The sequence below is a fragment of the Canis lupus genome, chromosome 6 (assembly GCF_003254725.2).
Source record: "Canis lupus dingo isolate Sandy chromosome 6, ASM325472v2, whole genome shotgun sequence".
NCBI classification, from domain to species: domain Eukaryota; kingdom Metazoa; phylum Chordata; class Mammalia; order Carnivora; family Canidae; genus Canis; species Canis lupus.
Window position 1 is genome coordinate 26,011,970 of NC_064248.1, and position 24,329 is coordinate 26,036,298.

A 24,329-nucleotide genomic window follows, 5' to 3' on the forward strand; every position below is an offset into this window, starting at 1 on the left:
ATGTTCGGAATCACATTAATTGGATACTTACCCTGGGCCAAGCCAGAGCCAGGTACTGAGGATTCAAAGACAAAGAAGACAAAAACCCCTGCCCCCAACCTGGTTCCTGGTTGTTACTAAAACAACTCTAGGACAACAATGATCCAAGAGCCGTGTGACCCGTGGAGGTGGAGAAACCATCGATGCTTCCATCAAGTCGTAATCATCATTGGAGACGCTGGGAATTAGGACAAGTGCTGATGACATTCTGCATGTTTGATGGGCTTGGAAAAAAAAAATCCAGGAATGCTGTTCAAATTGCCTTATTTATTAGCCTGGCCCCACTTGACAAGTACACATGCTTGCCTCCGGACTCCACCTCGTAGATTGTCAAATCCATCCAAGGGGGGAAGCCAATTCGCATAATCCAGTCTAGCTGCCAACTGACAGATGAAACAGATCCAGCCCAGAGCAGAGGAGATCTTGACTCAGAACTTGTAAAAATTCAAATATAGAAATCTAAAATGTAGAGACAGCCACTGCTGACAGTTTGGTATATATTCCTCCAGAGATTTTGTTTGTGTGTTTTTTTTTCCTATGCACATACTAGCATCGGTACAGAAATTATTTGTTCTACATCATGTGATCACACTGAGAGCACTGTTTCACAACTTGCTTATTTTTTGCACCTACAACAATATGAACAGTTTTCCATCTCAGTTTTAGAGATGGATTTTTGTTTGTTTTGGCAAGAGCTGCACTAAAAGACTGTTCTGGAAATATACCATCATTTATTGACTCAGTCCCCTAATGACAGATACTCGAATCTCTTCCAGTTTTCACTGTTACAAACTCTGTTGGTCGGGATGGGCCGGGTTAGGCTGCTGTAATTAGTACCTCAAACTGTAGTAACTGAAGACAAGGAAGGTTTATTTCTCGTTCGTGATGTATTCCCAATATTTCCACAGCTCTGCCCTATGTCGTGCCTGCTCCAGGATCCAGCCTGATGGAGGAGCCATTATCTGAAATGTGCAGCCACAGTGTAGCATGGAGAAAAGAGAAGGTGACAAGACACACACTGGCTTAAAGCTTCTGACAGGAAGTGACACGTGTGACTTGCTCACTTTGGGGGGGGAAGGGGGTGTGCAAAACAAGTCACATGACCAAGCCATTGGTCATTCTTTGCAAATGGCAAAGAAGTATAATTCTCCTACAGGGAAGGGAGCCAGTTGGGGTAAAAAGTCAATCTACCAGTGGACATCCTCCCACATGTATCTATATGTTCCTGGGTAGCTTTTCAGTAAGACAGATTCCTACACGTTGAATTGTTAGTCAAAACAAAGGCACACACTATATGTGTTTACTTGAACCATTGAGTAATAGATAGCAAAGGTGGAAACCAAGGTTTTCATTGTTGGAGTGGGAGATTATAAATAAGCAAGCAGAGGGGTGCCTGAGTGGCACAGTCGGCTGAGCAATGGATTCTTGGTTTTGGCTCAGGCCATGATCCCAGGGTCTTGAGATCGAGCCCCACATCAGGCTCCTCAGTCAGCACAGAGTCTGCTTGTGTTTCTCTTCCCCTCTCTCTCTCTGTCCTTTCCCCTGTCCATTCTCTCTCTCTCTCTCTTTCTAAAATAAATAAAATAAATACTAATAAGTAAAAAAAAATAAACAACCAGAGAAGGCTAGAATGACCTGTGCAGTAATGGTCTACAGTTGGAAAGATCAGTGGAACTCACGTGGAGTTTAATATAATTCAGATGGTTCCATATAGAAATATTTACTATTATATAGTATATAGACAGGTTAGAGTACAGATACTTTGCTTTACACTATTCTCTGAGAGGACCAAGAGGCAGGGACACCTCAGTAGCAACAAGCACATTTAACTCTCAGATCCAGGTTTGGTTGCTTTTTTAAAAGATTTTATTTATTTATTTGAGAGACAGAGAGAGCGTAAGCAGAGGGAGAGGGAGCAGCAGGCCCTTTGCTGAGCGGGGAGCCCAACATGGGGCTCGATCCCAGGATCCAGAGATCATGACCTGAGCTGAAAGCAGACGCTTTGTATGAAGAAGAGCAGTGGGAGGCACCTGGGTGGCTCAGTGATTGAGCATCTGCCTTCAGCTCAGGTTGTGACCCCGATGTCCCGGGATGGGGTCCCACATCAGGCCCCCCCGTAGGGAGCCTGTTTCATCTTCTGCCTATGTCTCTGTCTCTCTCTGTGTCTCTCATGAATAAGTAAATAAAATCTTTAAAAAAAAAAAAAGAAAAGAAAAGAAAATGGAACCAACTGAAAGAGTCCCAGTAGCCAAAGCTGAAATAACTTGAGATTCAAAATAAATAAAATAACATTGGATTATAGCCTAAAGTTTAAAAAGAAGAAGAAAAGAAAAAAGACTCAAGAGCACATACTGATGTAAATAAATAAATAAATAGGGAGATTTGACAAGAGATTCTCAAGGTGAGAGAATTCTAAATAATTTAGATAGATAAATAAATAAATAAATAAATAAATAAATAAATAAATAAATAAATAAATAATTTCGATAGATACTTTGCCCGGAAGGAGGCAGAGCAAAATGCTGTACTCGTCAAATGGGAATTGCACATCCTGACTTCCTCCCAGAGAGCACAGTATGAAAAGGGGAGCAGGCTCGTGTAAGCCACTCTGATTATCATCTTTTACTAAATGAACCCCTTCCTGCACTCAGAACAGGGGAGGCAGCCTCCTTGGAGGGGCAGGGACGTACAGATCAGACATTTCCTAGCTGTGTGACCCTGAGCACTTTGTTTCTCTGAGCCTAAAAATGCTTATACAGTGCTGGGAGCCAAGTAGACGTTCCATAAGTGCTCCATTCTAGTATACGTGAGTAGGGCAGCCTAGAGCACCCCAAGGGTGGGTATCTGTGGTTTAAGCCATCAGTTCCACTCTGGTCTTGAGACAAACTATAACCGATGGGGAAAAATAAAGACCAAAACTAGGGATCCCTGGGTGGCGCAGCGGTTTAGCGCCTGCCTTTGGCCCAGGGCGCGATCCTGGAGACCCGGGATCGAATCCCACATCGGGCTCCCTGTATGGAGCCTGCTTCTCCCTCTGCCTGTGTCTCTGCCTCTCTCTCTCTGTGTGACTATCATAAATAAAAAAAAAAAAAAAAAGACCAAAACTAGTATGTGTGAATCAGTTGGGGGGCCGTCCATCAGCAAGTGAGAGGAAACCCAACTGCCTGTGCCTTAAATCTAAGCATTCCAGGGGCATCCCAGTCAGTTAAGCATCTGCCTTTGGCTCAGGTCATGATCCCAGGGTCCTGGAATCAAGTCCCATATGGGGCTCCTCTCCATCTGCCACTCCCCCTGCTTGAACTCTCTCTGTCAAATAAATAAATAAAATCTTAAAAAACAAACAAACATAAGAATTTGAGCAGCAGAGAGCATCCAGGGCCAGTCAGTTCCGTGGCTCAACAAAATCATCCAGTCCTTCTGTCTTCCTGCTCTGCCACCTGCGTCTCCTCCTCTGATTGACCTGTGTTGTCACAAGACGGGTGCTTCAGTTCCAAGCATCGTGGGCAGGCAGGAGCATGTTCGGGGGGTGGGGAGTGTGGGGAGGAACAGGAGACTTTTTCTTCTTTGTGTAGATCTTTGGAAAGCAAAAACCCTTTCCCAGAAGCCCCCAGCAGACGCCCCTCATGTGCCATTGGGCCGAAAGCACATAAGGAAGGCTGGGCAGTGGGTGAAATTCAGGACTTAGACAGAAGAGCAAACGTGGTCTTCTCCAGCATAGCCTTGTGCATACAAGCAAGAATGAAGAGGATGCTTCCTTGTGTAATTAGAAAACCGAGTGAAGGGGTCCCTGGGTGGCTTAATCAGCTAAGCCCTGGACTCTTGGTCTCAGCTCAGGTCTTGATCTGAGGGTCCTGAGTTCAAGCCCTGAGTTAAGCCTACATTAAAACAGGGGATCCCTGGGTGGCGCAGCGGTTTGGCACCTGCCTTTGGCCCAGGGCGCGATCCTGGAGACCCGGGATCGAATCCCACATCGGGCTCCCGGTGCATGGAGCCTGCTTCTCCCTCTGCCTATGTCTCTGCCTCTCTCTCTCTCTCTCTCACTGTGTGCTTATCATGAATAAATAAAATTTAAAAAAAAAATAAGTAAATAAAACAACAAAACAAAACAAAACAAAAAACCCAAGTTAATAACCATGTTCCCATGACCACCACATACACCTCCAAAGCTAGATTTTCTCTAGAAGTCAGGCTACCTATGGTCCTACCCAAATGCAGAGAGATGAAAAAGATTATCATTTGAAGAAGACCTTTCTAATCTAAAGAGGCTAAGATTCTAAAACCTCATCTGTCTCTTTGACCTTGGACAAGTACCTGCCTTCCCTCTGAACTCCAATGTCTTTGATTATACGATAAAGGTGATACTATGTCTAATTCCTCACTTTTTTTTTAAGATTTTTAAAAATTCATTTATTCATGAGAGACAGAGAAGGGAAAGAATAGGCAGAGGGAGAAGCAGTCTCAGGGAGCCCGATGCGGGACTCGATCCCAGGACCCCAGGATCACGACCTGAGCCAAAGTCAGACGCTCAGCCACTGAGCCACCCAGATGCCCCTAATTCCTCACTTCTTTTTTTTTTTTAATTCCTCACTTCTTGAACTCAATCCTCACAGAGATTCCTTTTAAATGGCCAAGTGTAGTCTTCTAATTAATATTTTGTCATCAACATTACATTTTTTTTTATTTTTTTATTTTTGTCTAAATGTTTTTATTTGAAACAAATAGTTGCACCGAGCAAGAGCTTACTTCCCCACTCCAAATTAAAACAGAGTGTAATAGGGGCAAACGTCAGGATAGTTCCAGTACGTGAACATCCTTCTACTCACTGGGCCATTATTACATTTATTAAATAGGCACACAGCCAATTGATTAAGCATGCAGACTGTAGGACGATAAATCCGCAATTTACAGCAAATCCATTATCAGTGGCAGCGTGACATTAACTAGGTTAATCACTCACTTTGAACTTCTATTTCCTTGGCTGTAAAATATTACCATTTGCCTCCTAGAAGAATCATATGAGATGAGGCCTATGAGGTGCCTGAGATGTGTCTGGCACATAAACACTCGATAAACGGGACTCCTTGTATTCACGTTGAATCCATACTGGTGTCCATGCTCCCATTTGTATCTTCTCTTCTGCCATCATGTGGACACAAATTAGAATGATCAGGTGAGGGGTGCAGGGTGCATGTGACAGTGAGAATGATGGCCGCCCCAAATATGCCCACATCCTAATTCCCTGGAACTTGTGACTATGTTACCTTACGTGAGGGAAGGGCCTTTGCTGAGTAGCCTGGATCATCCAGGTGGGCCCAATCTAATCCCTCAAAGATGGTGGAGGAGGGAAGAGAGTCAGCCAGAGGAGTTAGATGTGAGAGATTCAACTCCACGACAACACTGGCTTTCTGGACAGAGAAAGGGAACCAAGGAAGGCACCGGCTTCTAGAAGCTGAGAACAGCCCTCTGCTGACAACCAACAAGAAAACAGGGGCTTTGGCCCCATAATCACAAGGAACTTAATTTTGCCAAGTCAAACAGCAGGGAAGGGAATCTCCCTCAGAACCTTGGCAGAGAGGCAGCCCTGCTGAGCCTTGATGTGAGCCCAGTGAGACCTATTTTGGGACTTCGGACCTACAGACTGGTAAGATAATAAATTTGTGGGGTCTTCTTAAAATTACCGTGTGGTAAACAAATAAACAAACAGGCAAAAACTCATAACAAAATTTACCATCTTAACCACTTTTAAGTGTACTGTAATGTTAACTACATACACGTTGTGCATCAGATCTCTTGAGCTTTCTCATTTCACAAAACTGAAACTCTGCCCTTGGAACAAACAAGGCCTCATTTCCCCTCCTTCCTCCCCCAGGCTCTGGCAACCACTGTTCTACTTTCTTTCTCTCTCTCTCTCTTTTTTTAAAATTTTATTTATTTATTTATTCATGAGAGACAGAGAGAGAGGCAGAGACACAGGCAGAGGGAGAAGCAGGCTCCATGCAGGAAGCCCGATGTGGGACTCGATCCTGGGACCCTGGGAACATGGACATGAGCAGAAGGCAGACACTCAACCACTGAGCCACCCAGATGCCCCTTACTTGGTTTCTAAAAGGGCGACTACTTAAGGGGCACCTGTCGAGAGCATGCGATTCTTGATCTTGGGGTCGTGAGTTGAAGTTCCACGTTAGGTGTGGAATTTACTTAAAAATAAAATCTTTAAATATAAAAAATAAGGGGTGTCTGGGTGGAACAGTTGGTTAAATGTCCGACTCTTGATTTCGGCTCTGGGCATGATCTCAGGGTGGTGGAATCGAGGTCCAAGTGGGGCTCTGCACACAGTGGGGGTGTCTTCTTGAGGATTTTGTCTTTCTCCTTCTGCCCCTCCCCCTGCTCATACCCTCTCTCTCTCTCAAATAAATACATTTATTTTTAAGGATTTTATTTATTTATTAATGAGACACACACACACACACACACACACACACACACACACAGAGAGAGAGAGAGGCAGAGACACAGGCAGAGGGAGAAGTAGGCTCCATGCTGGGAGCCCAAGGTAGGACTCGATCCCAGGGCCCCAGGATCACACCCTGAGCCGAAGGCAGACAATCAACCGCCGAGCCACCCAGGCGTCCCACAAATAAATACATTTCTTAAAAATAAATAAATAAAAAGCTGACTACTTTAGATACCTCATATAAGCAGAATCACACAGTATTTGTCCTTTTGTGACTGCCTTATTTCACCTAGCATAATGTCCCCAAGGCTCATCCCTGGTGCAGCGTATGACAGGATCGCCTTCCTTTTTAAGACTGAATAATATTCCATTGCATGTGTACAGCACATTTTGCTTATCCATTCATCAGTTCATGGACATTTAGGTTGCTTCCACTCTTCAGCTATTGTGACTAATGCTGCAGTGAACATGGGTATACAAATACCTCTTCAAGATCCTGTTTTTAATAATAATAATAATAAAAAAAGATCCTGTTTTTAACTATTTTGAACACATACCCACAATTGGGATTGCTGGATCATATGGTAATACTATTTATAATTTTTTTTAAGGAAACTACATAGTGTTTTCCATAGCAACTGTACCATAAATTCGTGTTATTTTAAGCCACTAAATTTGTGATAATCTGTTATGGCAGTGATTGGAAACTAATATGGAGACTTTATTGATTTTCCTTTTTTTTTTTTTTAACCTCTTGATGTATAACACACACACAGAAAAGTACACCTACTGCAAGCACACAGCTTTATAAATTTTCACAATCTGAGCACACCTGTATAACCAGTATCCTGATCTAGAAACGGAATTTTTCAACCTTCCACCCCCACCCAGGACTTCCTTCTTGCCTAGAGGGAGTCCGGAAACCATCTCTTCTGACTCCATTCTACAGAAGGAAAAACCAAGGCCCGAGAAGGTTGCAGGCAGTACCACCATATATTTATTTTTACACTTGATCTTAGTCAAAAGGCTGAGAAGTAACATTTATTTCTTAATTATGCAAGTTTCATGGGGCACCTGGCCGGCTTATCAGTGGAGCATGTGACTCTTGATCTCGAGGCTGGGAGTTCAAGCTCCACGCTGGGTGTAAAGATTACTTAAAGAAAAAATCTTTTTTAAAAATTAAAATATCCACATTTCAAATACAGAGTGTTCTTCAAAAATATTTAATACATGAGATTGTTGGGGGCACCTGGGTGGCTCAGTCAGTTAAGCATCCACCTCTTGGCTTCCCGTTCAGGTTGTGATCAAGCCCCAGTCAGGCCCCACACTCAGCATGGAGACTGCTTAAGATTCTCTCTCCCTCTCCTTCTGCCCATCCCTTTTCCCTTTTTCTTTCTCTCTTTCAAATAAATAAATAAGTCTTTAAAAGAAAATAGATGAAATTGTTGGAGGAAAGAAAATCTTTCCTCCTCTAGGGAAATTCATTTAAGATACCCATCTTTAAATGAGTTTTAAAAGATCCCCGAGAGGACTTTTAATGTGCCATGAACAGAAATCGTTCCACAAATTTGTGGAAAATTTGTATAAACCATTTCTATAAATGCAAACCCACACATGATCTAAATGAATGTGAACACAGGTGTTTTTTGTGTTTTGTTTTTTGTTTTTTTACTTTTCAACTATGGCCTAGCCTCTTGCGCCACCTGCTGGTGTGTTGTGGGAACCTCGTCACCGCATCCTGCTGTAGGCAGCGGTTTATTTTTTCAATAAATGCGTCTTGAGCACACAATATCTTGCAGAGGAGACAGACGCTCATATACATGTAATCAATGTAAAACTACGAGTTTAGTAAATTCAATGATAGCAAGTGATTCTCTAATCTGGCTGTTCATCATATTCCCTGTAAAAATGTTAGAATAAACTTTCACCAAAAAACCCACTCCCAGAGATTTGTGTCCACTGGTCTGGAGTAGAGTCCAGGAAATTGGTGTTTTCTACCAACACCCAGTAAGACTTTTGATGCACAGACACATGTGGACAAAGTAGATGTGTCCCACATCGGGCGCCCACAGGGAGCCTGCTTCTCCCTCTGCCTATGTCTCTGCCTCTCTCTCTCTGTGTCTCTCATGAATAAATTAATAAAATCAATAAGAAAGAAGAAAGAAAGAAAGAAGAAAGAAAGAAAGAAAGAAAGAAAGAAGAAAGAAAGAAAGAAAGAAAGAAAGAAAGAAAGAAAGAAAGAAAGAGAAAGAAAGAAGAAAGAAAAAGAAAGAAAGGGGATCCCTGGGTGGCTCAACGGTTTAGCGCCTGCCTTTGGCCCAGGGCGCGATCCTGGAGTCCCGGGATCGAGTCCCACATCGGGCTCCTGGCATGGAGCCTGCTTCTCCCTCTGCCTGTGTCTCTGCCCTCTCTCTCTCTCTATCATAAATAAATAAGTCTTTAAAAAAAAAGAAAAAGAAAAGAAAAAGAAAGAAAGAAGAAAGAAAGAAAGAAAGAAAGAAAGAAAAAAAAAAGAAAGAAGAGAGAGAAAGAAATCCTTAAAAAAAAAAAAAAAAGAAAAGAAAAGGGGATCCCTGGATGGCGCAGCGGTTTAGCGCCTGCCTTTGGCCCAGGGCGTGATCCTGGAGACCCGGAATCGAATCCCACGTCGGGCTCCGGGTGCATGGAGCCTGCTTCTCTCTCTGCCTGTGTCTCTGCCTGCCTCTCTCTCTCTCTCTCTCTGTGTGTGTGTCTATCATAAATAAATAAAAATTAAAAATAAAAATAAATAAATATAAAGAAAGAAAGAAAAAAAGAAAGGAAGGAAAGAAGGAAAAGAAAAGAAAAGAAACCCATTGAATGGCTGTAGAGCATACAATAATGTGCTCTGAGGTCAGGTTGCACGGTCATCCCTTGTCACAGGGACAAACACCTGAGCACAATGGAACCAAACTGCTGTACTTCAACTTTCTGACACATTGATTGATCCAAGATGTGGTCATGTGACCCCAAATGGGCCAATCAGCATCCTTCCTTAGTCTTTTGGACACTAAGTTCCTCCTAAGAGGAACTTACCCTTGAAGCTTTCCTTCCAGCTTCACCAGTCTGTAAAACTAAAAACAAGTCCATTTTGACCTGCCTTTGGCCTGGGACGTGATCCTGGAGTCCCGGGATCGAGTCCCACGTTGGGCTCCCCGCGTAGAGCCTGCTTCTCCCTCTGTCTATGTCTCTGCCTCTCTCTCTCTCTCTCTCTGTCTCTCATGAATACGTAAAATCTTTAAAATTTTTTTTTTTTATTTTTATTCAGAGACAGGCAGAGACATAGGCAGGAGAAGAAGGCTCCCCACGGGAAGCCTGATGAAGAACTCAATCCCAGGACCCGGGGATCACCACCTGAGCCAAAGGCGGGTGCTCAACCACTGAGCCACCCGGGTAACCCAAGAACAAGCATTTGTTAAGCACTTTTTAAAAAGATTTATTTATTTATTTATTTATTTATTTATTTATTTATTTATTTATGAGACAGAGAGTTTGAGAGAGAGCATAAGCAGGGGGAGGGGCACAGGAAGAGAGAGAATCCCAAGCAACTCCCTGCTGAGTGTGGAGCCTGAGACAGGACTCGATTCCAGGACCCTGAGATCATGACCTGAGCCAAAATCAAGAGTGGGCCACCTAACTGACTGAGCCACTCAGACACCCCTAAGCACTTTTTGTATGCCAAGGAATATGCTGTATGTAGTATTATGTCTCAACAATCTTAGAAGATAGGTAATTTCTTGTCTCCAATTTTCAAATGAAAAAAACTAAGGTTTATCAAAAATGAAGCAATTTGCCCAAGGTCAAACTGCCAGGAAGTGCCCAAGTTTGGAATCAAGCTTAGATTTCTTTGACTCCAGAGTTTAAGCTGGTACTTAATGGCTGAACTGACCTCATCTACATGATTTTCTCTAAACACATCCCTAGTTCATTATGATTTCTTTGAAAACGCCATTTCTAATGACTACATTATTTTCACATTATGGATGTAGTATAATTTAATTCCCAAGTGTTGAATATTTCAGATATTCTCAATATATGCCATTATGAATGACATTTTGTTCTAAATCTAAATCAGCAAACTATAGCTTTGCAAGCCAAATCTGGCCCACCATCTATTTTTGTAAATAAAGTTTTATTGGAACACGGCCACATGCATTCATTTACATATTGCCTAAGGCTACTCTCTGCAGAGTTGAGTAGTTGTGACAGAGACTGTATGTCCTACAGAGCCACAAATATGTACAATCTGGTTCTTTACAGAAAACGTTGAGGGCACCTGGGTGGCTCAGTTGGTTAAGCGTCTGCCTTCAACTGAGGTCAGGATCCCAGGGTACTGGGGTTGAGCCCCACCTCGGGCTCCCTGCTCAGCAGAAAGCCAGCTTCTCCCCCTACTTGCTTATGCCTTCTCTCTTTCTCTGTCTCTGTGTCAAATAAACAAAATCTTTTAAAAAAGAGAAGGTTTGACAACCCATATTCTAAATATTTGTGTCACTGATTATATTTTAAGATAAACATATAGAATAAGAGTCGGGCTAAATTGCTTTCCAGAAAATTGGTCCTGAACAACTTTGCCACTAGCAGTTTATCTGAAGGGTCCATTTCCCATACCTTCCACCTTTGCCAGCACTGGCCTTTATGCAAAGAGATGCAAGGTATTCCACTGTTCTAGGCACCAGAGAGAGCAGTGACCAGAACGTGCAAGTCGGTGCCCTCATGGAGCTTGCAATATTCTAAAGGGGTGAGGACATATAAAAAAAAAAAAAACACCTGCCAAGTAAACCTATTATTTGTCAGACTGTAAATAAGGTGCTGCGCTGAAGACAAAAGTGGTAAAGAGAACAGTGACTCTGAGGAGGTTGACGTGGGGGGGGGGGGCTCAAGGGGAGATCAACCACTTGTCACTGATAAGATGATATTGAGGCAGGGAATCCCTGGGTGGCTCAGCGGTTTAGCGCCTGCCTTTGGCCCAGGGTGTGATCCTGGAGTCCTGGGATTCAGTCCCTGCGTGGAGTCTGCTTCTCCCTCTGCCTGTGCCTCTGCCTCTCTCTGTTTCATGAATAAATAGATAAATAAAATATATTTATAAAAAAAAAAAGATGATATTGAGGCAGAGTGGAAGGAAGGGTATCCCAGATAGAGAAGAAAAATATACTGAACGTGGTGTTTTCAGAATTTACAGAGGAAGCTTTTCTTTTTCCTCCCCTCTACTCCCCTTCCCTCTTTCCTTTCCTTTTTTCTCTTTTCTTTTTTCTTTTCTTTCTTTCCTCTTTCCTTTCCTTTCTTTTCTTTCTTTCCTCTTTTCTTTCTTTTTTTTTTTTTCTTTTTGGAAGTATATATATATTTTTTGGAAGTATTTTTAACTCCACAGTAGCATTGTGCAGTGGCATAACTTCATGGAGCCTGTAAGTCAGAAGTCATTTCTATTTCACTCTGAAGTCCATCGTTCTCGGGCAGCAGCAGCTGATTTGCTTTGAGATTAGGTTATGCTAAAGCTAAAACCGAAATTAGTTTTCATCTCCTAAGTAAACAGCAGCTGGCAGTACATTTGGGGGTGGAGAGCAGCCCGAATGAGCTGGGTAAAAGAAAAGAACCACCAGGGATTTTGTATTTTCTGGGGGAAGGACAGGCAGGGATCGGTGGCTGCAGGAGATACTGCACAAAACACGCTGGGGTGGGGTGTTTCCCTAAAGCACAAGAAACCCTGCTGTCATCTAAGCTACTTCCCCTTTTCTCATCCCTCTCATTCATTCAATCACCAAATCCTGTTACGTCCGCCTCAAGGAGAGCTCTTGATTTTGGAGCCTCATCTCGGTCCCCCTTATCGCTGCTGATCCGGGAGGGCTACTCGCCCCTTATAACTCCTCTCCAGCCTTCTTCCTTCCTGACCACATGGTCATCCAAAAGAAAGACTACATTTCCCGGCCTCCTTTGCCGCCGGCGTGGTCACGTGACCACGTCCCGACCTATCATATGTGACCAGATGATTGCGCGCAGTTTCCAGGTTGGGATCGTAAGGTGGCCGCTGTGGTGGAGAATTCGAAATAGGAAGGTCGAAGAGCACTGGGTTCTCAAACCTCTCGCGCACGATTCTAACCCCAGACTTCCAAAAAAAAAAAGATAGAAATGAACATCTTATTCTAGCACCGTCCTCAATGGCCACTTTATCATTTACATAGCAATGTGCCCAGATGGGGGCCTGCAAAAACATGTAAATATACAAGGATATTTGCTGCTGCACAATTGTAATTAAAAAGAAATAGCAGGGGCACCGGTCTGGCTCTTGATCTCCATATCCTTAGTGCAAGCCCCAACTTGGGCAAAGAGCTTACGTTAAAAAAAATAGCAGGGGCACCTGGGTGGCTCAGTGCTTGAGCATCTGCCTTTGGCTCAGGTCATGATCCCAGGGTCTTGGGATCGAGGCCTGCATCGGGCTCCCTGCATGGAGCCTGCTCCTTCCTCTGCCTATGTCTCTGCCTCTCTCTGTGTGTCTCTCATGAATAAATAAATAAAATCTTTTAAAAAGGGGGAGGGGGGCTTGAGGAAGAAGCAAAGTGCCGAGCCGCACATAAAATTGTGATCCCAATTGGGGGAGGGGGAGATGGTGACATGCTTGTATATGCATATAGGAAAATGGAAAATTCTGGAATTTTATGAAATACCCAAGCGATCCCACCTAGGATGTGCGAAAGCACGTGGGGGGAAACTGACTTTTCCTACTCAGATAATTCAGAACTACTTGAGAGTGTAACCATAATCATAATTAATTTATAATGACCATGTTTAACGTGGGATGACCTAGACAGCCCTCCCTGCACCCCAAGTGGCACATGCTGAGATAGACTTTCCGGTTTGAGTGTGAATGAATTTGCACACCTACCTTGTGCAACTGAAATGGACCGTTCCTGCTTGTGATAGGGAACAGGAGGGCAATTGTCCGTCCTTCCGCACGTGGCCAGGAGAGGGCGCGCCAGAGTAGCCCAACCCGCCGAGGACCCGGGAGGCCCCCAGGGAACTATTCCTGAGCAAAAAAAACCATTTGTTTTCAAAAGGCTGATAGGGGTCCCCACAGGGTGTTCACACTCGGTCTCCTCATAAGTAAACGACGTAATTGCAATTTAATTTCTTCCAAATTGCATGAACAATTAAAGAGAAATTACTCCCTTCGCTCTTTCTTTCTTTCTTTTTTTTTTTTGCAATAGGCTCCTGGTAATTTCAGCAATTTAATGAAGTCCTCTGTGGGGGAAACAATTGGATTCCAATGACTTTCTCCCTGGAGCTCGACCCCTGGGTAGGATCTGCCTTCTCCATCTATTTTTGATTTACTGTGAATCTCCCAACATCTTAATGCATCGTTTTGCCTTTGTTGTCAGTTAATAAATAACCTCCTTCCTGAGAATTAGGCATATAAATGTCTCTCTGTGGCCATCATGATTCATTTCTTCAAGTTCAAAAGGCAGAAAATAGAAAGCTTTTCTCTGGTTCCTCCCTTCCTCCCTTACAGTGCCTTCTACCATAATTGCTTCTCTGGTCATTCATTCTTTTGATCTCAGATCTACAAGTCTTTTAGCAATGCCTATTAGTATCAGGGAGGATGGAAATTAGTAACACCTGGCCCACCTTTCCTTCCTCCATTCTAGGCCCTGGGGAAAAAAAGGGGGGGAGGGGTAGACAAAAACAAAAAACAAAAACCCTGCCCTATGTCCCAGACACCAAAAGATAGGAACACCCAAATGTCCGCAAATGAATGGATAAATAAAATGTGGCTAATCCATACCATGGAATATTATTCACCCATAAAAAGAACTGAAGTACTGATCCATACAACAGAGTGGTTAATCTCAAAAACATGTTAAGATGCCAGACACATGTGGGAGGACTTCATTTGTATGAAGTGTTCAGAATAGCCAAACCCACGAGACAGAACATAGATGAGTGATTGCCAGGTGTGAGCTAGAGGGGATAATGGGAAGGATTGCTTCCCCGGTACCCGAGTCTCCTTTTGGTGATGAAAATGTCTTAGAACTAGAGAGGGATGATGCTTGGAAAACATGAATGGCCCTAATGCCGCTGAGTTGTACGCTTTACAGTGGTTCACTAATGTGAATTTCACATCAGTTAGAAAAAAGCCTTGCCCTCAAAAGACTTTGCATCCTATTGGGAGTCGCTGAAAATAAAGAATATGTCACATGAGTTGAAGTCATGTAGGAGAGACAGACAAGTCAAGAAGTCATTTTATTCTAGTATAGGCAGTGTCCTGGCAGACACATGCTAAGCGAAGGAAGACATTCCAGATAACAATACTGTGCTGCAGAAGTTTCCAGCAGGCTCAGCTGGCATCCTAGTGTTGAGCCCCAGACCTAGCTAATGGCTACATGGCCTTGGGCAAGTCATGTATCTATGTATCTTTATTCATTTATTTTCATGAAATACATCGAATCTGCAGGGATGCTGGATGCTTCTGAGTCATTCTGTTCTATCTGCAGGTGTCCGTCTTCTCTGTCCATTTTCAAAGTCTTACATGCTATTTTAACCAGTCACAATTGGACAACTGTGTTGAGTGATGTTCCTCTGGGGACTCGGAGTGCACTCGGGTTTCTAAGTAGTAGGGCCTTCTTACCTGCAGGATATAAAGAGAGAAAATAGGAGGGAGATTTACTTGAGATTCTCACCTTCCTGATTTCTGCTGCTTTATGGGAGTCGGGGGCATTGGTTTGAGTGACCTGACCAGGAATCTCGAGCCACAGAGTAGACACTCAGAAGCCAATAAATAATCTTGGTCAGGATCCTCTGGAATGCCAACTCCCAATATTTAGTGACTCTGATGATATGGAAGCCTGTCCCCTACCCACCCTGGTGTTTATTCCTGGTTTATTCCAGGGGATCAAGGTGACACAATAAACAGTGGCTGCTTCTGGGGAAATTTTGTGGCTATTGGGGACACAGAGGTAGTTTATATTTACATACAAACAATATAAATTATATATAAATTTAATAAGGGCCCACCCTTTTTTAAAAAAGATTTTATTTAGGATCCCTGGGTGGCTCAGCGGTTTGGCGCCTGCCTTTGGCCCAGGGTGCGATCCTGTAGTCCCGGGATCGACTCCCACATCACTGCTCCCGGCATGGAGCCTGCTTCTCCCTCCTCCTGTGTCTCTGCCTCTCTCTATATATAGATATAGATATAGACATATAGATATCTATATCTATATATAGATCTATATATAGATATAGATCTATATATAGAGAGAGATCTATATATAGAGAGAGATATCATAAATAAAATAATAAATAAATAAATCTTTTTTTAAAAAGATTTTATTTATTTATTTTACAGAGAGAAAGAGAGAGCAAGAGAGCGAAAGCATAGGGAGAGCTCCACCCCAGGATGCTGAGATCATGACCTGAGTTCAGTTAACTGACTGAGCCACCCAGATGCCCCTAATTAGGGCCTATCCTAATGATTTCATTTTACTTAATTACCTCTTAAAAGGCCCTCTCTCCAAATACCATCACATTCTAAGGCACTAGGGATTAGGGCTTCAACATATGAATTTTGAAGGGACATAATTCAGCCCACAGTACTCTTTAACATACATAAGCATCTGGTATTATAGAGTCCTCCGCCAACTCAAAAAGATTTCTGACTCACCCTCCTCACCTCTTTCTGGTCCTGAGTCAGTCAGACAGTCTGGTCCCTGAATACAGCTGTCCCCAGAAAGTGACCATCAACTCTTGGCTGCTTCCTGAGTAACAATCAGAATGAAAGGGGGAGTGGCTTGACTTATTTTGAAAATTCAGAATTCCATCTTGACCATTTCTGTGCTATTGGTAGCCCAGACTATCCCTTCCTAGAGTGTAGTCTGAGTTCTCTGGAGAAACAGAAACAATAGGAAATAGAAATCCTATATGTATAATTATGAAAGCTAAGAATTCTAAGATGTTGTAGGCAAGCTGGAGACCCAGAAGACCTGATGGTATAAGTTCCATTCCAAGTCCAAAGGGAGGAGAAGACTGGTGTCCCAGCTTGAAGACAGTCAAGCAGAGAGAAAGAATTCTTACTTGCTTAGTCATTTATTCTATTAAGATCTTCAGTGGGTTGGATGAGGCCCACCCACACTGGGGCAAGCCATCAGCTTCACTCATTCTACTGCTTCAGATGTTCAAATCATCAGGAAACACCTGAGACACACACGGAATAATGTTTGACCAAATGTCTGGGCCCTTTGGGGCCCAGTCGGTTGACACATAAAATCAACCATCATAGGGTAGAAACCTGGCCAAAGAGAGCCAAAAAGAATCCAACTTCATTCTACCTCAGCCACCCGGACTCTCTTTTTGGATTAACATGGTCCTAGATCACAAAGAGAATGAACATTTCACTGGGTCCCCTGCTCACTGAGTCCCCCTTGAGTAGCACCCTAAAGTGGGGCCTGTGGTGGTTCTCTAATAAGTTTGATAAAAATGCCCTAGTCCCCGCGCCAGCCTTTCAGACAAGAGGGCTTTGTGTGAGCAGGAGATGATTGGAAAAGGTGAAGTCACTGGAATGGACACACTGATTTTGTGGCCGTTGAGGAAGAGCAAAGGGAAATGCCCTCATTTCCAAGCTGCCGCAAATGCCTTAGATCTGTCTACTGGGTTAACCACCCCTCCCCCGCCTCCCCCTCCAGGAGAAGCCTTTGATAATGATTTCATGAGCACTGTTCTCTTTAACCTTACTGAGAAATCTGTTGGGAACACCAGGCTTGGCCCCAGCTCCTGTGCCTCCCACACAAAACACCTGTCAACCTCTTTCCAATTCCATTCCCACAGTCACTGCTCAGTCATTTGTGGGGGGGTGGGGGGAGGGGTGTGAGGATGGTGCAGGGAGAAATGCCCCAGCTGGTGGCCTGACAGACAGCACAGGACTCACTGCTCTCTGGTTATTCCTCAACAATTCAAACTGTATTGGTGCCTTTGGGTCTACTCACTGGCCAGGAGATGTCTGAGACAGTGTCATCCTCTACCCTCTGACTGGTGTGGGTTCCATGTGGGACAATTGTGGGAGGCCCCAACAATTGTAAGCAATGCTCTCTTTCCACAAGGGTCATGTGCACTTCTTGTGTGGAAGCCAGGCATTAATTTGTCTCTCTCCTGAAAACACCATGACTTACACCATAGGGGTGGTCATAAGATATCTTCAGGTGTTAAGGAAGTATCACAAGTAGATCCTGTAGCCTCCATAGATCAGCAGAGATCTCTCCCAAATGAGGTACCCTACCACTCCCAGAGCCATAGCTGGCTCCTTCTTTTTCACACCCTGTGGGCAGTTATCCCTGCAATGGAAGTCATCCAATTAGAACAGGTGGTATAAAACTTGTTCCTGACTTTAGCTGGTGATCAAATGATACCACCTCATCCTTGGAAGACTTTCAGGTCAGCCTCAACTCACTGGCCAGAGTTGTTATGGATGATGTAAGTGCCCTAGGCTTCCTTTCTGCAGGCCACAGGGGGATCTGCGCAATTGCTAGTACATCCTGCTATATCTGGATCAATGCCTTGGGCCAAGAGGAAAGGTCAGTACAAAAATTTAAGGAGAAAGCCACCTGGCTTTCCAAGGTAGATCCAGATGGTTTATGGGATTTGTTCAGCTAGCTGAGTCCAGGACCAGGGGTGGGAGGATTGCCAAGGCCAATACTTTTGCGTAGAGTCCTGTGAACAGTAACCTTAATTAAATGTTGTTGAGGCAAAGTAAATAGATTTGGTTCTACCTTCTGTGGGTCAGATGAATCAAAATGGCCAATGGAATGGCATACTCATGGGAGAATTTGCCAAAAGCCATGACAGTGTAGAAATAACAGGCGTTGTTAGGAGACAATTCTCTGTGCGTCTCAGGTGTTTCTGCTTGCTTTATGAACGGAGCTTTTCCACATTGTAAGATGGTATAGCAAACAGCCCTGGAAGATAGAGATAGTATCTCCTTCCAAAACAAAGGACAAATTTGTTTACTGTCCAATGTAGAATCCTAATGTCTCCCTCTGGGCAAAAGCCAGGCAGTTTTATTTGGGGCCTAAACTTAAGCTTCTTTTTCTGTAATGCATCCCATTACATGCAGGCATCCCTTGTTCCTTTTGCCCTGCCCTTTGGGAATGGGGCTCGGGAAACTGGCACAAATGCTGGTACACCAGTCATTGCTCTTGCAGTGAATACTTGTCTTTTGGTCTCTGATGTAGGAGACTTGTGCTATCTGCTAGCATTCATGAAGATGTGGCAGGCTATCTTATTCTTTATTTTTATTTTTAAGATTTTGTTATTTCAGAAAGAGCGAAAGTGAGAGTGGATAGAGAAGCAGATGAGGAGGGAGAGAGAGAGGGGGAAAGAATTTCAAGCAGACTCTGTGCTGAGCACAGAGCCCAAATGGGGGTTCAGTCTCATGACCCTGACATCATAACCTAAGCTGAAACCAAGAGTTGGACACTCAACCGACTGAGCCACCCAGGTGCCCCCCTTTTTTAAAGATTTAATTTTTATTGAGAGAGAGAGAGAAAGAGCACATGAGTAGGAGGTGGGGCAGAGGGAAAGAATCCCTGACTGCGGAGCCTCCTGTGGGTGAGGCTCAATCTCCACCTCAGGACCCTGAGATCATGACCTGAGCCAAAATCAAGAGTCCGCTGCTTAAGCAAATGAGCCACCCAGGCGCCCCTGGCAGGCCATCTTATTAACTTGCACGTAGAAGAAGATCTCAGACCCTCCAAAGTTCTTGACAAACCCACCTAGAATGTTTTTATTGAGAATCTATTTCCTAAGTACTTCTGTAAATGTTGTGTCTACAGAAATGAACACAGCAAAGTCTCTATCTTCATGAAGCTTATATTCCAATGGGACAGAATGTGGGAGGGTAAATTAGGGCATCCTTTATGCAGAGCAGTTTGGCAAAGCATACTTAAAACCTTAAACACGGGGTGCCTAGGTAGCTCAGTGGGTTAAGTGTCTGCCTTTGGCTCAGGTCATGATCTCAGGGTCCTGGGATCAAGCCTCATATTGGGCTCCCTGCTCAGCAGCAAGTCTGCTTCTTCCTCTCCCTTTGCCCCTCCCCCCTGCTCATTCTCTCTCTCTCTCTCTCTCTCTCTCTCTTTCAAAGAAATAAATAAAATCTTAAAAAAAAATAAAACCTTAAAAATGTGCCTACTTCTTGAGATTTTTTTTTTAAAGATTTTATTTATTTATTCATAGAGACAGAGAGGGAGAGAGGCAGAGACACAGGCAGAGGGAGAAGCAGGCATCATACAGAGAGCCTGACGTGGGACTTGATCCAGGGTCTCCAGGATCAAGCCCTGGGCTGCAGGCGGCGCTAAACCGCTGCGCCACCAGGGCTGCCCACTTCTTGAGATTTTATAAGGTTTCATCTCAAATGAATTCTTATAAGAATTCATCATGGCAAAAAAATAAAATAAAAAAGAATTCATCATGGCTCAGGCAGTGGGGCATGTGACTCTTAATCTTGGGGTTGTGAGTTTGAGATTACCTGAAAGTAAAATCTTCAAAAAATATTCATCCCAGGACGCCTGGGTGGCTCAGTGGTTGAGCGTCTGCCTTTGGCTCAGGTTGTGATCCTGGGGTCCTGGGATCGAGTCCCACATCTGGCTCCATGTAAGGAGCTTGCATCTCCCTCTGCCTGTGTCTCTGCCTCTCCCTGTGTCCCTCATGAATAAAATAATAAAATCTTTAAAAAACAAAACAAAAACAAAACAAAGATTAATAAGCTGAAGAAAGCTTCTGGGAAAACTTTTGCCTTGTGAAATCAGGCCCTGTCCCTTTCTGCTTCCTATTAGTTCCTACTGGCAATACAGATATAGGGCTGCAAGTGGAGCAGCCATGTCACAATCATGGAAATTTATTCATGAAGGCAAATCCAGCATGCTGAAGATGGCAGAAAGGAAAGAGGAAAGGCCTGGGTTAGCATTATTATTGAATACTTCCCCAGGCATGGGCCACCTGCCTGCTTTCAGACTCCCTGTTTGAAAAGAAACAAACCAAAAAAAAAAAAAAGAAAGAAAAGAAACAAACCAACCAGAAATGGCTATTTGACTAAGCCACACAGGTATATCGGAAGATCAGTTCCAATTATTTCCTGCCCTGTATTAGAATTATCCATCTATATTAGCCTCATGGAGGGTGTCCCTCCCCATGTCTTGACTTTGGTCTTCGTCATGTGATTTGCATTGTATAATGGGATATTGACTGATGAAATGTAAGCAGGGCCTTAAAATATATATGCTTGTGAAGCTTGTGTTCCCTTTTGCTTTCGCCATCTCCATGAAAAGAACATGCCTTGAGAAACCTATGGGTCTCAGAAGGAGATGTGGGAAACAGGACTTAAATTCATGGCCTGGCACTAACCCAACCTACAATAGTCACCTTCAGTCAATCCACACATGTATGAGTCAGAAAAAAATGTTGGCTATCATATGCCACAGAGATTTGGGTATTGTTTGTTTTCCAGCAATAGCTAATGAATACATCCATTATAGTCACATATCGTTACTTGTACTCAAAAGCATTCTTAACAAATATAAACAAGTTAACACACGAAGAGTGCCTGGTACCTATTAGATATTTAATAAACATCAATCACTTTCTTTTTACCCTCCCACACAGGATCATTTCTGGAAAAGGAGGATATTTCTTTGAGTGTTAGTTGGCCTTTGGTTTTAGTGTATGGCTCTTTCAATGGATTTTCACCTGGGATTCAATCATTCCCATTGGGTCTATCTTTCCACTATAACATTATTCCAGACTTCAAGGAAGAAATTAAAACCAGCCCTCAGAAGCATGGGCTATGGACATAAAATTGAAAGAACTGAGGTTTCTTGGCATGGGATTAATAATTATAACCAAAAGATCTATGGAAAGTATCAGCATACTGACTTTGTGCTCAGTCATAAGAAATAGTAACTTAAATCACTCTGTGAACTTTCCCTTTATTTTATTTTATTTGTACATTTTATGTGTGTGCTGAGGCTATAATACAAGGCAACTGCTGTGTAATGGTCTCTTGCTGCTAGTAAATGCTCAGGCCAAGCCACAGAGATTGTTTGCATAGCAGGAGACATTGATCTCATGACACTGTCCAATTACAGTGACTGTGTGTATTATTCTGAGCCACTGAGGGGCTCAAGTGCATTTGACTTCAGAGTTCTGTTCTTGGGCAGCTGCCCTTTCAGGAGCTCAGGGGACAGAGCTGTTGGCTGTGTAAAGTGAACTGCTAAATCAAGAGCAGGCTACCGCCTGGACTTGCCACTTAGTATGCTCCAAGACCATCAACGTCCGCATAACCCAGGAATAGGTTAGAAATGCAGAATCTGAGGTCCAGCCCCAGACCTAATGACTCAGAATCTGCATTTTTAACAAGATCTCCAGATGAGTCTTTTTTCAGTTTAAAAAAAAATTGAGAGGGATCCCTGGGTGGCTCAGCGGTCAGGGGGCACCTGCCTTCGGCCCAGGGCATGATCCTGGAGTCCCAGGATCAAGTCCCACGTCAGGCTCCCTGCATGGAGCCTGCTTCTCCCTCTGCCTATGTCTCTGCCTCTCCCTCTGTGTGTTTCTCATGAATAAATAAATTAAAAATCTTTTTAAAAATTGAGATATAATTTGCATACTGTACATTCACCTTTTTAAAATGTACAGTTCTGTGGTTTTTAGCTTATTCACAAAGACGTGCATCCATCACTGTCTAATTCCAGAACATTTTCATTAGCCCAAAACAAACACATCCTCATTAGTAATCATTCCCCATTGCCCCCTCGCCCAGCCCCTGGCAACTACTAGTCTACTTCCCATTTCTATAGAGTTGCCTTTTTTTGGACACATCACATACGTAGAATTTAGCAGCCTAGGGCCTTTTGTGTCCAGCTTCTCTTCCTTTTTTTTTTTTTTTTTTAAGATTTTATTTATTCATGAGAGACACACAGAGAGTCAGAGACACAGGCAGAGGGAGAAGCAGGATCCCCGCAAGGAGCCCCATGCAGTACTTGATCCCGGATTCCGGGATCACGACCTGAGCCAAAGGCAGATGCTCAAGGGCGTCCCTGGTTTTTCTTCCTTAACAAAATGTTTCAAGTTTCATTCATACTATAGCATGTGTCAGTACTTCATTCTTTTTTATGGATGAATATTATTTTGTTGTATGGATATATCACATTTCATTTGCCTATTAATCAGTTGATGAACATTGGATTTGTTCCATATTTGGCTATTATTAATAATGCTGCAATGAACAGGTAAGTACAAGTTTTTATGTGGGCATATATACCCATTTCTCTTGGGTATATACATGTAGGAATTTGCTGGGTCAAATGGTAACTCTATGTTCACCCTTTAGCGGAACTGTTCCTAAACTGGTGACACCATTTTGCAATCTCATCAGCAGTGTTTGAGGGTTTCAATTTCTCCATATCTTCATCAACACGTGTTATTGTCCTACTTTGTTGTTGTTAATTATGGTAAGATATATATTAACTAACCATTTGAGGGGTGTCTGGGTGGCTCAATTGGTTAAGTGTCTGCTTTTGGCTCAGGTCATCATCCCAGGATCCTGGGATGGAGCCCTGCATTGGGCTCCCCGCTTGACAGGGAGCCTGCTTCTCCCTCTCCTTCTGCCTGCTGCTCCCCCTGCTTGTGTTCTCTCTCTGTAAAATAAATGAATAAAATCATTTTTAAAACATTGACCATTTGAACCATTTTTAAGTGGATAGTTCAGTGGCATTAATATTCATATTGTTGTGCGACCCTCACTACCATCCATCTCTAGATGTCTTTTTTGTTGTTGTTGTTGTTGTTGTTGTTGAAGATTTTATTTATTTATTCATGAGAGACACAGAAAGAGAAAGGCAGAGACAGGCAGAAGGAGAAGCAGGCCCCATGCAGGGAGCCCGACGTGGGATTCGATCCCAGGTCTCCAGGATCACACCCTGGGCCGAAGGCAGGCGCCAAACCGCTGAGCCACCCAGGGATCCCCTACATTTAGATCTTTAATTCACTTTATTTTAATTTGCATATGGTGCTAAATTAAGACCAACTTGATTCTTTTGCATGGGAATATTCAGTTTTCAGAACCAGTGTAGTTTCAAGTACTTTGTTCTTTTTTTTTTTCAAGTACTCTATTCTTATCTTTTACCTTTGCCCCTCACCCTTCACAGCTTTTCCTCTATGCATCCCACTCTTTTACTATCTTCATACTCTCTCTCTTGTTTTTTTTTCTTAAGATTGTATTTGTTTATTCGTGTCTCTCACAGAGAGACACACAGAGACACAGGCAGAGGGAGAAGCAGGCCCCAGGCAGGGAGCCTGATGTGGGACTGGACCCCAGAGCCCCGGGATGGCACCCTGAGCAAAAGGCAGATGCTCAACCACTGAGCCACGCAAGCGTCCCCCTTTTTTTATTTTTAAGAAAGCTCAAGCCCAGTGTGGGGCTTGAACTCACAACCCCAAGATCAAGATTACATGTCTACCAACTGAACCACCAGGCACCCATCTTCTTCATACTCTTAAAAAACAAAAGTCAATCAAGTAAACATGAAAGAGCAAACTGGTATCATTCAATCATTCATGAATCCAGCAGCATCCCCACAAACAAATAGGAAGAAGGTCCAATGAGTCATACAAAATGGGAGGTTCTTATAGGCGAAGAGGGCAGAAAAGCTAAGTTTTCTAACAAAGAATGAATTGGCAGGCAAGGTCATCTTCTTTAGGGGAAAGGGGGCTTCCACCAAGCAAATTACCTCACTAGCACTAACCAGTTGATTTCATGTTGATGGTTGAAGGTTACATTCCTGGGTGAGGC

General features: G+C 43.4%; 1 long non-coding RNA gene across 2 annotated transcripts in view; it reads right to left on the reverse strand.

The window, feature by feature from the left end:
- Nucleotides 1–14,730: 14,730 nt before the first annotated feature.
- Nucleotides 14,731–24,329, reverse strand: part of LOC112640318 (uncharacterized) — a 34,564-nt gene continuing 24,965 nt past the window's right edge. Inside the window, exons 6-7 of one of the 2 annotated variants that reach the window (XR_004816456.2) lie at nucleotides 16,170–16,254; nucleotides 14,731–15,128 (exon numbers count right to left, since the gene is read on the reverse strand). This is a non-coding gene — a long non-coding RNA (uncharacterized LOC112640318). The remainder of the gene's footprint in view (nucleotides 15,129–16,169; nucleotides 16,255–24,329) is intronic. The other variant, XR_003123969.3, reaches the window with a different exon arrangement.